General features: G+C 41.3%; 1 long non-coding RNA gene across 2 annotated transcripts in view; it reads right to left on the reverse strand.

The window, feature by feature from the left end:
• The window catches only part of LOC125485481, a 139,126-nt gene that overhangs the window by 26,531 nt on the left and 98,768 nt on the right, over window positions 1–13,827 (reverse strand). The window contains exon 2 of one of the 2 annotated variants that reach the window (XR_007264205.1): window positions 3,758–3,870. The exons of the other annotated variant lie outside the window; for it this stretch is intronic. This is a non-coding gene — a long non-coding RNA (uncharacterized LOC125485481). The remainder of the gene's footprint in view (window positions 1–3,757; window positions 3,871–13,827) is intronic. 2 annotated transcript variants of the gene reach the window in all.

A 13,827-nucleotide genomic window follows, 5' to 3' on the forward strand; every position in this document is an offset into this window, starting at 1 on the left:
TCTCTAGGCCCGAAACGTCAGCCTTCCTGCTCCTATGATGCTGCTTGGTCTGCTGTGTTCATCCAGCTCTACGCCTTGTTGTCTCAGATTCTCCAGCATCTGCAGTTCCTACTATCTCTGTACTTACCTCTACTTTAGAATCTAAGTCACCAAAATACCCATAACATATTGCAAACTTTCAAACTACATTTTTAGCACTGTAGTAATTTTAATGAAATTTGGCATTCAATACATGTGATACAGGAATCAGGAACAGAAATTTCACAGACAATATCGGGACAGAATGCAAATAGGAGATTGTTTTTATAAGACAATGGTTCTGAAGGGTGAATGTTGGACACTGTTGGGGCGGCATGGTGGCACAGTGGTTAGCACTGCTGCCTCACAGCGCCAGGGACCCAGGTTCAATTCCAGCATTGGGTGACTGTCTGTGTGGAGTTTGCACATTCTCCCCACGTCTGCGTGGGTTTCCTCTGGGTGCTCCAGTTTCCTCCCACAATCCAAAGATGTGCAGGTTAGGTGGATTGGCTATGCCGAACTGCCCGTAGTGTTTCAGGGATGTATAGATTAGGTGTGTTATAGGGGGATGGATCTGGGTGGGATGCTCTGAGGTTCAGTGTGGACTTGTTGGGCTGAAGGGCCTGTTTCCACACTGTACAGAATCTATGATTCAAACTATATTAAACCCCACTCAATCTGACGGTGTCAAAAGCATTTTGGTGGGAAAAGGCTTGGAATCTTGCAGAATGAGGACCTATAATCCAGATCCCCTCATAGTTTTAGTAATAATGTCTAATTTACCAATTCAACTTGCTCCTGATTGCTACCACACAATAAACTGCTTTTTGTTTCTGATGAGAGCCTCCTCTCATAAAGATTCACTTGTGATGAGGTCTACCATAATAAATCAAACAGGTCCTTAGATCCTGTCATGGAAAGAGGCCGGTGGCAGCGAGTTGCACCAATCAGAAGCTGATAGTGGTAGATTTGCAGCACATACAACAGCAATGAAATAAAATGGTAATAAAGACCTGTTTGCCAGTATGTTGTCTCTGTTCCTGTACTGAATGGAACAAAGTCAGCTGGGTGAACCTCATACAATAGAAATTCCTTGATTGGGGCTGTTAATCTGGTCCAATCAGGGAGCCCTGTCTGACAGATATAAATGGGAGTGTCAGCGGTTCTGTTTCACTCTGAAAGCTAGCTCTGAGGGAGTTGGATTGATGTCATGGGCTCGTCTCGTGTGAATAAAGGGTGACTTGGTGACAGTATACTGGCCTCAGTGCAGTTATTTCAGTTCCCAGCCAAGCTACCTCCAATGACGGCAGGAGTAGAGCAGAGGGTGGGAAAGCTAGTGAGTTTAGCAAAGTTCAGGCCAATTAAGACAATTTAGGAGCTCATTCTGAGTTTGACTTTGATCTTTACAAATTTTCAAGGAGACATGTAGCCTTCAGGAACTGTCTAATGCATACCAACACAAGGTTGGTGAGAATTGGTTGGCTGAGTGCAGAACATAAATATATAAGCAACAAAGAGGCTAAGTGAAGCAGAAAGAGTTGAACTCATAATTGATAAGTCTATGAAATCCTTACAAATTCTTGAAACACTACCTGCCCAGGGTTCCAGGTTTTAATCTTCCCCCTGAAATGTGAAATGTTTGCACCTTCTCCTTTGCCTGCTTCAATCATTACTGTCCAAATGATGGCCACAGTAATGACTGCTGAAGCAAGTCAACATGTGGTCCACATTTCTATGTGGTGACCTACCTCTGTTCCTGGCCTTTCCCAACCTTGCCATTAATTGGTTGACAGGCCCATATCTCACCCAACTGAGGCTTTATTGCTACCAAAGTACCAAGAAATTTCTACTTCCAGGTCAGAGCAGGATTGCAACCTGAAAACAAACCCATCTTCCAATTTGCTTCTTGACCACAGAACTCCAGTCTCTTGTAGCACAACATTAAGACTGTAATAATGTTTATAATTGTATTAAATATCCACAGCTGATCTTTTTATGGTACGACATTAGGCTCTCACTATGGCTGGTAGTACAACTGAATACCATACCCCAGGCAGAAAAGAAAGCAAAGATGCTGCATTTCATCAATGGCTGGCATATTCCTGAAGGATGTTGGCCAAATACAGGCACTCACTTTGTTAATAATACAAGATTAAAGAAATAAGACCAAATCAATTTGCAATGCATTGCCATGATAATCACAAACTCCAAGCACTTGAGGTAAATGGGTAAATTATGCACTTAATCTCGTCAAAAGACAAATTTCCTGGTAAGATTGTTCCACACGCTTTGGATAGTTATTCCCCTCCCCCTTCCAACAGTTCCATTTAATAGGTCTTGAAAAACACCGGCAAGCCCCCTTAGGGTATTGTAGAAACTACTGACTGAAGAAGTGATAAAGTCATCATGCATATGAAATTCAGGTTGGAAAGTTAATTTGTGCCGTAGTTTGAACATTCAGCCACAGAAGTATGATGAGGGTGCCCTGAAAACTGAGCCTTCGGGCCATAATTCTAGTCTTATTTGAACATGATTAATAGTCCCTTCCAAAATGCGAATATGATGTACTCACCCTGACATGGAATATTGATCTATGCTTGACTAAGGTCAAGCACTAAATACTCAGAGGTATTTACTCAGTGCTTTGAACCAAATCCCATCCTAAATTACTAACCGTAAACTTTTTTAAGTTCCGACAAGTGACTTGAACATTATTTTTGCATGTTTCAACATTTATTATACTTGCAATTTATTTGTTAAACTGACTCTTCTCTTGATGGCACTAGTTTAATAACGATCTTGTTCCTTCTTGTTCAATATCTAACATAACTAAAAGAACAATTCGTGAAAACAGATGGAAAGCAATTTTGACAATATGTATGTAACATGATCACAGATCTGGACCTTAGAAAATTTAAATACAGATTTAGATTTCAATCAAGGTGCTAAGTAACAGACAACATTCTAAATCTGCTAAATTGCTTTTAAAAATTATGTTCATACCTTGAGATGAGTTACATTTACAAAGAAACAGGTAAGAAAATAAATTGCAAAATGTATGTCCCCAGGATCTAATAGGCGCATGTTTCCAAAATAGTGACAAATTCCACGCAGGACTTAATAGATTGAGACTCATTAAATATAACTGTTTATTCAATTGCATTTCATCTTTCTTTTAGGGTTAGAGCCTCTTTCAAATGTTTTTCTCACATTTGATTTCCCTGAATGTAATATATTTACACAATATGAATACACTCTGTTTCTTTATAACCACTATTTCAGACATCATTCTTGACAATCAATAACAACAATGTATCCAAACTCCCACCCTTGTAATGTTTTGAAAATAACCATTCAGCACTGGGCTATTTCCACGTTAAAAAAAATTGAAGTGCTGAATTTACATTTCTTTAGTTTTGTCTGCTTCATGATTTCATTCTTTGTAAATTGTAATTGGAGGTTAATAACTCAGAAATCGACATGGGACCAAGGACAGATTGTACGTTGAAAGAGAGTGGAGAGGGAGGTTCTATCATTTATCCAAGGTATTAAGCCACATTATGGTCAGTAATGTTTTAGTACATTTCAAGTAATTTTTTTTCTGGGGCAGTTGTAACCTTTTTTTTATTTCTGGCCCACAAAGTCACTAATTTAGTGGGTCATAAATCTGGGACATCAGTATTTTTTCCTTCCTTTGAAAGCACCGGGACTGTAAGTGTACATGAGAATCTTATCCTACCTGCATGAAGTAAGATGCATAGTTCCTGCCTCTTCATGTTGGTTGATGGGAATGTATAATGTTGTGTTATTGTCAGAGAGCAACGGGCTTGTATATTGGAGGGTGTAACAGTCCTGTGGGATGTATAGAAATACTCAACAAGAATTTGCAGAATATGTTACTCACAATGGGAGAATGAAAATGGTTAAGTTATAGCCGGAATATAATGCAATATATCATGATAATTTCAGGCTCGTATGACAATTTGTTACAGTTAATGTATGTGGATACATTCAGCAAACATTTACCATATTCCAGTATTGACCACTTTGCGTCAATAAGCATAAAAAGCAATAAGCATAAGCATTCTTTGTCCTGTAGCATTATGTCTGTAAAATTACACCGTCCCTGCAATTTTGAACCCTACGTTTTCCCTAAAACCCTATATTTGAGGATGTTCCCAGTGTGTGAATAGACAGTAGCTCTCTGAAAATTAGGGGTGCAGTATTTATTACTGTCTTCCCACTCTTCATCTGGGGAACATTCACTAAGCTAGACCAAATGTCTCTTCTTTTTAAGGTGGGAGGTAGTGTGCAGACCAGGATGCACTTTTGTGTGAAATACCACACTGTGTGCTGGCTGTGAAGATGTCTGAACAGATACCACCAAATCTCCCCTCAGAACTCTAAGATTTAACACCCTTCAGCCCATCTTCTCTCCTATCAGTGAACTTTCTGTGATCACTGATTCCGCATTGGCCAAATACTATTTTGAATTTCTGTGACATTGAACAGCATGAAAAATCCTTTGGAAAGTTATGAAATTCTAAAGATACTCAAGGAGAGTGGTATTCATTGTTTCTCTCTTTCCCGGGCCAAATGACAGATCATCTTCTTTAATACAAGATTCTACAAGTGTATGAATATTCCTGTGAATTTATCCCAAAGTAATCTCAATTTTAATCACTATTTGTTGTTGCACATTTTGCTATATTGCAGTAGTTTTGTCTATAGAAATACATATGATAAAATAAGCTGCAATAAGGATAAACCAATTATCATTAGAGATAAGGTATGGCCTAACTTCGTGAAATAATTTAAGTAATTCTATTCTCAGCACATCTTTAAATGATCTTCCATTAAAATACTTCAAATGATCTCAGGCTACACTGAAATAATCTGCGGAGAAATTAAATGCAATTAAAGACCTCTTGAAGCGATTTTAGATTCTGTTATTTAATATTAAAAAAATAGTCTTTTCCTGTCAGTTTTTTTTTGTAGTTTGCAAATCAGTTCAAGACTGTCTTCAGAATTTTCCATTGAGATCAGAATTACATTCATTCAAAACTATCCCCCCAAAAATGGGTGTGGGCTGAATTTGAAGGAAAGAGTTTGTGCCATCTCGAACAGCCAAAAGGCATAATCGGAAATGTGATCTTCATTTTCCAAATAAAAACAACAGTGTGGCCGGCATTTGAATTCTCAAACTAAATTACATTAATTTAAAGAACTTTCCATTTATTTTTAATTTAATAAGGAAAGGTCTACATATTCAGATTGAAATTCTGCACCACCACTCCCCCCCTCTGCCATTTGGCCAAAAATAACAGCTAATCCACAGCATCTTTCATTGCTGCCTTTCTCAAACTTTCTTCTTATTTGTTTGTTTATCTGTCAATTTTTTTTTTAAAATGCCAAGGTCAAGAATAAAATTATCAGATTAACATGTCAGTAGATGGAGAGAAAAAAAAATGTTATTTCGGACATGGGAACAATTAAGTAAGGACCAGCTCGAGGCACTTGTTAATTTGAGGCAAAAATAGCTCAAGTGCCAGCATTTAGTGCACATTTCAGCACAGAATAATGCTGACCATGCAGCGTGCCAAACACTCAGAGTCAATCAGGAATTCAATTCAGAGCATTAGAAGCTCTAACTACTTCCTTCATTTTTTTTAAAACGGCCTGAATGTGTGTATGAGGAAACTTGATCTCAACAAATTCATAAAATCAAAGATCCACTATCGATTCTCGACTTTTAAGCGAGTTTCAGAAGCACAGTGGCTGCCGAATCCCTTCCTCGATAAAAGACACCAATTTAATTTTCAAAGTGAACTCCTCCTGGTCAATTTTCAAACCGAGTGAAGGCTCCAGTCTCTCACTATTAAAGTAAAGCCAAAGAGATAAGCACAGTCGTATTGTGCGTCTACCTAGATTTCACTCACCAAGAAAACCCAAGCTTTAGTAAAAGCTGATTTGCCCTGACAGGCAGAAAACAATATGATGGAAGGTAGTTACAAGCTGAAAAAGACAAAAATCCACAGACATGCCTTCAGTAGATGATGATTATTCACTGATAATTCTGCTCAATTAAAAATACTAATTGAAAAGAAAATCTTTGGGTGGCTGTATAATGAGGCAAAGTAGAAATATTCGTTGACTGGAAGTTTGAACATATGTTTGATGTTTCTCCCATGTGTAGAATCCAAGCGGGAATGAGATCTTGCCTGTGGGATTCATGGACTGTTTGGAGTAATTTCTAGCCAATGTTTTCGTGCTTACCATTTCTTTCCCTGGAGTTTAATAACTTGAATTTTTGAAACTGGGAATTAAAATTCAGAAATAAGTTGAGAAAGTAGAATAATTTAGGAGTGGCTGCATGGAATAAACCACAGAGGACTGAGGATATGGTTCCAGGGGTGCAGAATATGGCAGGAATTCAGCAAATCTAGAGGGAGGATACATACACGATTGCAAATATCTGATGGCTCACTGAAAGTGAATGACCTTTGTGGCAGGGTCCCTGATGGCTGTGTAGATTGGGACATTGTCAGCTCAGTGAGGTGGAATTCAATGTAACTAGACCCAACCGTTCTCCAAGAATCCATAAAAACCGAAAGAACTGCGGATGCTGTAAATCAGGAACAAAAAAATAGATGCTGGGAAAGCTCAGCAGGTCTGGCAGCATCTGTGAAGGAAAAAACAGAGTTAACATTTCGGGTCCGGTGACCCTTCCTCAGAATCCATGTTGGAATGTCCCCATATCATAATGCTCAATGGCTGTAGTGATGTAGAATGGGCACTAGGTTGCACTGTGAACAGATTTGGTCCCCTTTCCGAGGTAAGATTTGAAGCAATCCAGAGAAGGTTCACTGGGCTGACCCCAAATGTGGAGAGAATTTCTTTAAGAGGAGAGGTCGAGTAGGTTGGGCCTGTACTTGTTGGAGTTTAGAAGAATGCGAGGAGACCTGACTGAAACATGAGATTCTTAGGGGGCTTGACAGAGTAAAAGTGGAAAGGATATTTCTCCTTGTGGGTGAGTTTAGGACCAGAAGGCATAATCTCAGAGTAAGGTACCACCCATTTAAAAACAGACCTAAGGAGGAATTTGAGATAACAAGATGTAGAGCTGGATGAACACAGCAGGCCAAGCAGCATCAGAGGAGCAGGAAAGCTGACATTTCGGGCCTAGACCCTTCTTCAGAAATGGGGGAGGGGAGGGGGTTCTGAAATAAATAGGGAGAGAGGGGGAGGCGGATGGAAGATAGATAGAGGAGAAGATAGGTGGAGAGGAGACAGACAGGTCAAAGAGGCGGGGATAGAGCCAGTAAAGATGAGTGTAGGTGGGGAGGTAGGGAGGAGATAGGTCAGTCCAGGGAGGACGGACAGGTCAAGGGGGCGGGATGAGGCTAGTAGATAGGAGATGGGGGTGGGGCTTGAGGTGGGAGGAGGGGATAGGTGGGAGGAAGAACAGGTTAGGGAGGCGGGGACAAGCTGGGCTGGTTTTGGGATGCGGTAGGGGTAGGGGAGATTTTGAAGCTTGTGAAGTCCACATTGATACCATTGGGCTGCAGGGTTCCCAAGCGAAATATGAGGTGCTGTTGCGGCAACCTTCGGGTGGCATCGGTGTGGCACTGCAGGAGGCCCAGGATGGACATGTCGTCTGCAGAATGGGAGAGGGAGTTGAAATGGTTCGCAACTGGGAGATGCAGTTGTTTATTGCGAACCGAGCGTAGGTGTTCCGCAAAGCGGTCCCCGAGCCTCCGCTTGGTTTCCCCGATGTAGAGGAGGCCACAATGGGAACAGCGGATACGGTATACCACATTAGCAGATGTGCAGGTGAACATCTGCTTGATGTGGAAAGTCTTCGTGGGGCCTGGGATGGGGGTGAGGGGGGAGGTGTAGGGGCAGGTATAGCAGTTCCTGCGGTTGCAGGGAAAAGTGCCGGGTGTGGTGGGGCTGGAGGGGAGTGTGGAGCAGACAAAGGAGTCCCAGAGAGAGTGGTCCCTCTGGAAAGCAGATAAGGGTGGGGAGGGTAAAATGTCTTTGGTGGTGGGGTCGGATTGCAGATGGCAGAAGTGTCGGAGGATGATGCGTTGGATCCGGAGGTTGGTGGGGTGGTACGTGAGGACAAGGGGGATTCTGTTTTGGTTGTTATTGCGGGGAGGGGGCGTGAGGGATGACTTGCGGGAAATGCAGGAGACACGGTCGAGAGCGTTCTCGACCACTGAGGCGGGGGAGGTTGCAGTCCTTGAAAAACGAGGACATCTGAGATGTTCGGGAGTGGAATGTCTCAGCCTGGGAGCAGATGTGGCGGAGGCAAAGGAATTGGGAATAGGAGATGGCATTTTTGCAGGAAGGTGGGTGGGAGGAGGAGTATTCTAGGTAGCTGTGGGAGTCGGTGGGCTTGAAATGGATATCGGTTTCTAGGTGATTGCCAGAGATGGAAACAGAGAGGGCCAGGAAGGAGAGAGAGGTATCAGAGATGGTGAACTTAAGGTTTGGGTGGAAGGTGTTGGTGAAGTGGATGAACTGCTTGAGTGGGAGCATGAAGCGGCGCTGATACAGTCATCAATGTAACGGAGGAAGAGGTGGGGTTTAGGACCAGTGTAGCTACGGAAGAGGGATTGTTCCACGTAACCTACAAAGAGGCAGGCATAGCTTGGGCCCATGCGGATACCCATGGCCACCCCCTTTGTCTGTAGGAAGTGGGAGGAATTGAAAGAGAAGTTGTTGAGGGTGAGGACAAGTTCAGCTAAGCGGATGAGGGTGTCAGTGGAAGGGGACTGGTCGGGCCTGCGGGACAGGAAGAAGCGGAGGGCCTTTAGGCCATCTGCATGGGGAATGCAGGTGTATAGGGACTGGACATCCATGGTAAAGATGAGGTGTTGGGGACCAGGGAATTGGAAGTTTTGGAGGAGGTGGAGGGCATGGGTGGTTTCACAGACGTAGGTAGGGAGTTCCTGGACCAAGGGGGAGAAAATGGAGTCGAGATAGGTGGAGATAAGTTCCGTGGGGCAGGAGCAGGCAGAGACAATGGGTCGCCCAGGGCAGTCAGGTTTGTGGATTTTGGGAAGGAGATAGAAGCGGGCGGTGCGGGGTTGGGGAACGATGAGATTGGAGGCTGTGGGTGGGAGGTCACCTGAGGTGATTTCTTCCTTAGAGGGTAGTGAGTCTGTGGAATTCTGTGTAAACACAAAAGGCCCTTAAGGCTATTCAAGACTGAAATAAACACATTATTAATCAGTAAAGGAATCATAAGTTGTGGGGAGATGACAGGAAAGTACAGTTGAATATTATCAGATAACGCATGATGTTATTGAATGACAGAGAAGACTCAATGGGCCTAATGGCCTATTTCTTTCTTTTTATTCATTGAGAAGATGTGGGTGTCACTGACTAGGTCAGTATTTATTACCCATCCCTAACTGCTCAGTTAAACGTTAACGACATTGCTGCAGGTCTACAGTCACATGTAGTCCAGACCAGGTAAGGATGACAGTTTCCTTCCCTATAGGACATTATGAACTAGATGGGACTTTGGGTCTTTCCTGACAATTGACAGTTTCATGGTCATCATTAAACTTTTAATTCCAGATTGTTTATTGACTTCAGATTCCACTATCTGCTTTGTCAGGATTTGAGCCCAGGTCCCCAGAACATTGAGATAACAAGGTGTAGAGCTGGATGAACACAGCAGGCCAAGCAGCATCAGAGGAACAGGAAAGCTGACGTTTCGGGCCTAGACTCTTCTTCAGAAAATCCTACTATCTCTCCCCAGAACATTACCTGGATTAATAGTCTAGTGATAATACCACTAGCCCATAGCTTCTCCATATCCGTTTAATCTTGTGGTCTTATAGGTGCGGTAACAGAGAAATGGAACCAGATTCCAGCAGTAGACTTTGTTCAGAAGTGATGAGGGAAGAAATTGTGGAAGAAAGTCCTGGCCATTCCCTTTGAGATAGAGTAGCAAATCATTTATTTCTCATGCCCTCAGGATTTCCCAAAGCCAATGAAGTGTTTTTGAAACTTGTGGCCGAATCCTGTTGGAAAGTGATAGATGTGGGCTATGGTAGGATTTGTTGCAGAATCAGACAAGAAGTCCAGCCAGACTGGTCTTGAAGTTAGGAGCTTCTAATTTTTTCAAAACTGGTGCAGCGAGTTTCTTGTCAGTGGTGAGTTGCTGTTAAGATGGAAAATCCTTCTTAAAAGCCTTGTTAACTGCCAGATTCACATCATTAATACTCAGCTTCCAAACATGCCCAACTTCACAATTACTTCTTTTCCAGTTTGGGCAGTCGTGGGTGAGAGATTCCCTCAATTCAGTAGGAATATTGCATTGTTTCTGGGAGGCCTTGAGGTCGTCCTTGAGAACTTCCTCCACCCTCCAGGTAACTGTGACGAGGTTCTGAGTACAGAATTGGTTTTATGTTAGGCATATGGACAATGTGCCTTATCCAATGTACCTGATTGACTGTAACTAGTGCTCTTTATGCCAGGGATGTTGGCCTGAAAGAGGACCCCGATACTGGAGTGCTTATCCTGCCAGTGGATTTGCAGGATTTTGCAAAGGGTTATTGTTCAAAGGAATTTGTCCCATAAATGGGACAAATCTGTGCTCATCAATTCACCCCAGACATGAGGATCAAGCCAAAAAATTCCGAGAATATATCAAGTTTGCTGTCGCCTCCTGTTTATACAACCAGTATCCACAAGGAAACCACTACTGAAATAAATGTGAGCAGATTGAAGAGTAAATTGAGTTAATTTCCAAAACTGAAAGAGACATTCGATAAATTATAGAGAAAGCCAGTCTGTTGGAAGTAAACAGTTTCTGAATTGGAATAACATGATGTATTCCATGAGAATCAAACTTTCTGCTGCACTTCCTATTCTTTTTATAAAGTGCCACCAGCAATGGAAAATAGATATTTATTACCAGATCGGCGTTGCTTGTTGTCAATCATATAATATGCTGCTTTAGAAGGGCAGGAGTATTATACAATAAAAGGCACAAAGTGTTTTGCTGTTCAGGTGAAACCGTGTGTGATCTAGCCTGTCCTTTTTCTAATTGCTATAACTAGGTACCTGCTTAGGTTACTGGCTAAGCATATACTGAGGTCAGAGGATAATTGTTTCTATGTAGCTTGCAGCTGCTTTTAAACCCCTTGCTGCTTCTTAAGACGAGAGCCAGAAGAAAGTGACCACCTCTATTTTTAAAAACAGCTCTCGAGTCTCTGAAATGTGATCCCTTAGGGCTGATCTGTGATATCAACACTTTTTTTTGACATTGTTTGAAACGTTTTATATCTACACAAATTTCCACCTACAGAACATAGTTTCCTTCATAATGTTTTCTCAGATTTTGGAATAATCTATTTTCCACTGTAAGTTCCTATTTTTAAATTGAATGATGAACCTACCTTTATAGATTTTCATGTTATGACCTAGAATGTGTTGCTCAAAAAGATACTGGTATTGGATGCATCTCTAATTTTCTAAAACAGAATTGAACGTAAAATTGAGATAATCCAAAAGCCTACTAAGCAAAACCAACTCCACGTTCCATTTACCCACCAATGTTGTGCTCATGAATTTACATTGACTCCCTGTTAAGCAACACCTCAATTCTTTAAATCCCCATGTTTGTTTTCAAATCCCTTTGCGGACTTTTGTATTTCTCCATTTCTTGCATGCTCCTGATTTAATCACTTTATCATTGGTGTTGCACTTCCAGCTGCCTGGGTCCTAATGTCTGGATTTCCCTCCCTAAACCTTGCATCTCTTCTTCCCTAATTAAGATGCTTCTTAAAACCTATCATTTTGACCAAATGTTTGGTTAGCTGCGGTAATATTTCTTCAAGTGGCTCAGTGTCGAATATGGTTTGAAACTCTCTGTGAAGTGTCTTAGGATGTTTTACATGTATATAAAAAGTAAATTACTTCTGGTGTTATAATTGAAGTGGAAAATCTTGTCCACTCAGGGAAAAGAACACGGTCATGGGACTAGCCTTTCAAAGATAGTTATGCCAGCAGAATGGGTTGAGTGGCCTCCTTTTATGCTATATAATTCTACAATTCGATGTTTTGCTATAACTCCATTCACCCTGAAGATTGGACTTAGTGAGTTTAAGGGAGCAGCACTGATTCTGGCAAAGTAAGCATCGACAGAAAGGAACCTATAGATGCAGAAAGGAGAAAATCGAGAGAGTAGAGTGGGCAGGTTGGATAAACATTTGAAGTAATGAAAGATAAAAAGAAATATAATTAGGTTTGAATTGTTCCATCCATATTGTAAACATCTGTGTTATCTTCATGTATAGGCAGTAAGGAGAGAGAAATACTACAAAAGATTAAACAGGACAAAATAACATAAAGGAAAGAGAAAAATCAAGATATCAGAAATAAACATGACCAAACCAAGAGAATTCAAACCAAAATGTATGGACATCAATGCAAGCAATAGAGGGGTGAAAACCAAAAGAATCATTGATTATAAAGACCATCAAGTCTTATTGCGCAGCAGCCAATGATTGTACTTATGAATAATTTGTTTGTAAAACTCATTCTTTTAACCTTCATTTAACAAACACACAAGCACTTGGGGATAAAATGAAGAGTCTCCAACATCAGAAGCATTATCCAGAACAGAGGTAACATCATTGTGGCTGTACATATTCTCGATAATGGTGTCTTTATTGGATGAATTGCATCATTAAATTAAATTGCATAACTAAAAATGCACCATTAATTTCAGAAACAACAGTAAATACATCTCATTTCACATATGGGGTTTGTGTTGAAATGTTTTGCCTGCAGCTACCTTTGCAAAGTATTGGAATCACATTATACAAAGTATAACGATGCAGTCACTATGCTAAAGTGTCTGTAATATGAAAATTAATGTCTTTTTAATTGTCTGTAACTCATATAAAGAGTATTCACAAGAACTGACAAGAGCTCACTGTCCATCAACACCTTGATTTTAAAACGTTAGTCCTTATGTTTAAATGCCTCCAACTGTGGGCATTGTCCACATCCAGCCACCTAGATCCTACGCTCTTGAACGCCCTCTTGAATTGAATTGTCTTGCTTTCCTTTTTTTAAAAACATTCTGTAAAATTTACCAATTTTTTAGACACCTACCCAAATGTCTCCTTCTTTGACTTTCTGTTAATTATTAAAAATAATGATTGAGGCAGCACAGTGGCTAGCACAGCTGCCTCACAGTGCCAGGGACCCGGGTTCGATTCTACCCTCGGGTGACTGTCTGTGTGGAGTTTGAACATTCTCCCCGTGTCTGCGTGGGTTTCCTCTGGGTGCTTCGGTTTCTTCCCACAGTCCAAAGATATGCCGGCTAGGTGGATTGGCCATGCTAAATTGCCTGTTGATTTCAGGAGTGTGTAGATTAGGTGGGTTATAGGGGGATGGATTTGGGTGGGATGCTCTGAGGGTCGGTGTGAACTTGTTGGGCCAAAGGGCCTGTTTCCACATTGTAGGGATTCTATGAACTACAGATGCTGGAAATCTGAAACAGAAACTGCTGGAAAAGCTCAGCAGGTCTGGCAGCATCTACAGAGAGAAATCAGAGTTAACATTTCAGTTCCAGTGACCTTTATTCAGAACTGAAGAAGAGCCTTTTTTCTGAATAAGGGTCACTGGACCCAAAATATTAACTCTGATTTCTCTCCACAGATGCTGCCAGACCTGCTGAGCTTTTTCAGCAATTTCTGTTTCTGTCTCTGTCAATTATTTTTTGATCAACACTTTGTTTTGCTGTGTTAAAGGTGCAATATAAACGCAAGTTCAAGC

Source organism: Rhincodon typus, chromosome 19 (assembly GCF_021869965.1).
Source record: "Rhincodon typus isolate 14 chromosome 19, sRhiTyp1.1, whole genome shotgun sequence".
NCBI lineage: Eukaryota > Metazoa > Chordata > Chondrichthyes > Orectolobiformes > Rhincodontidae > Rhincodon > Rhincodon typus.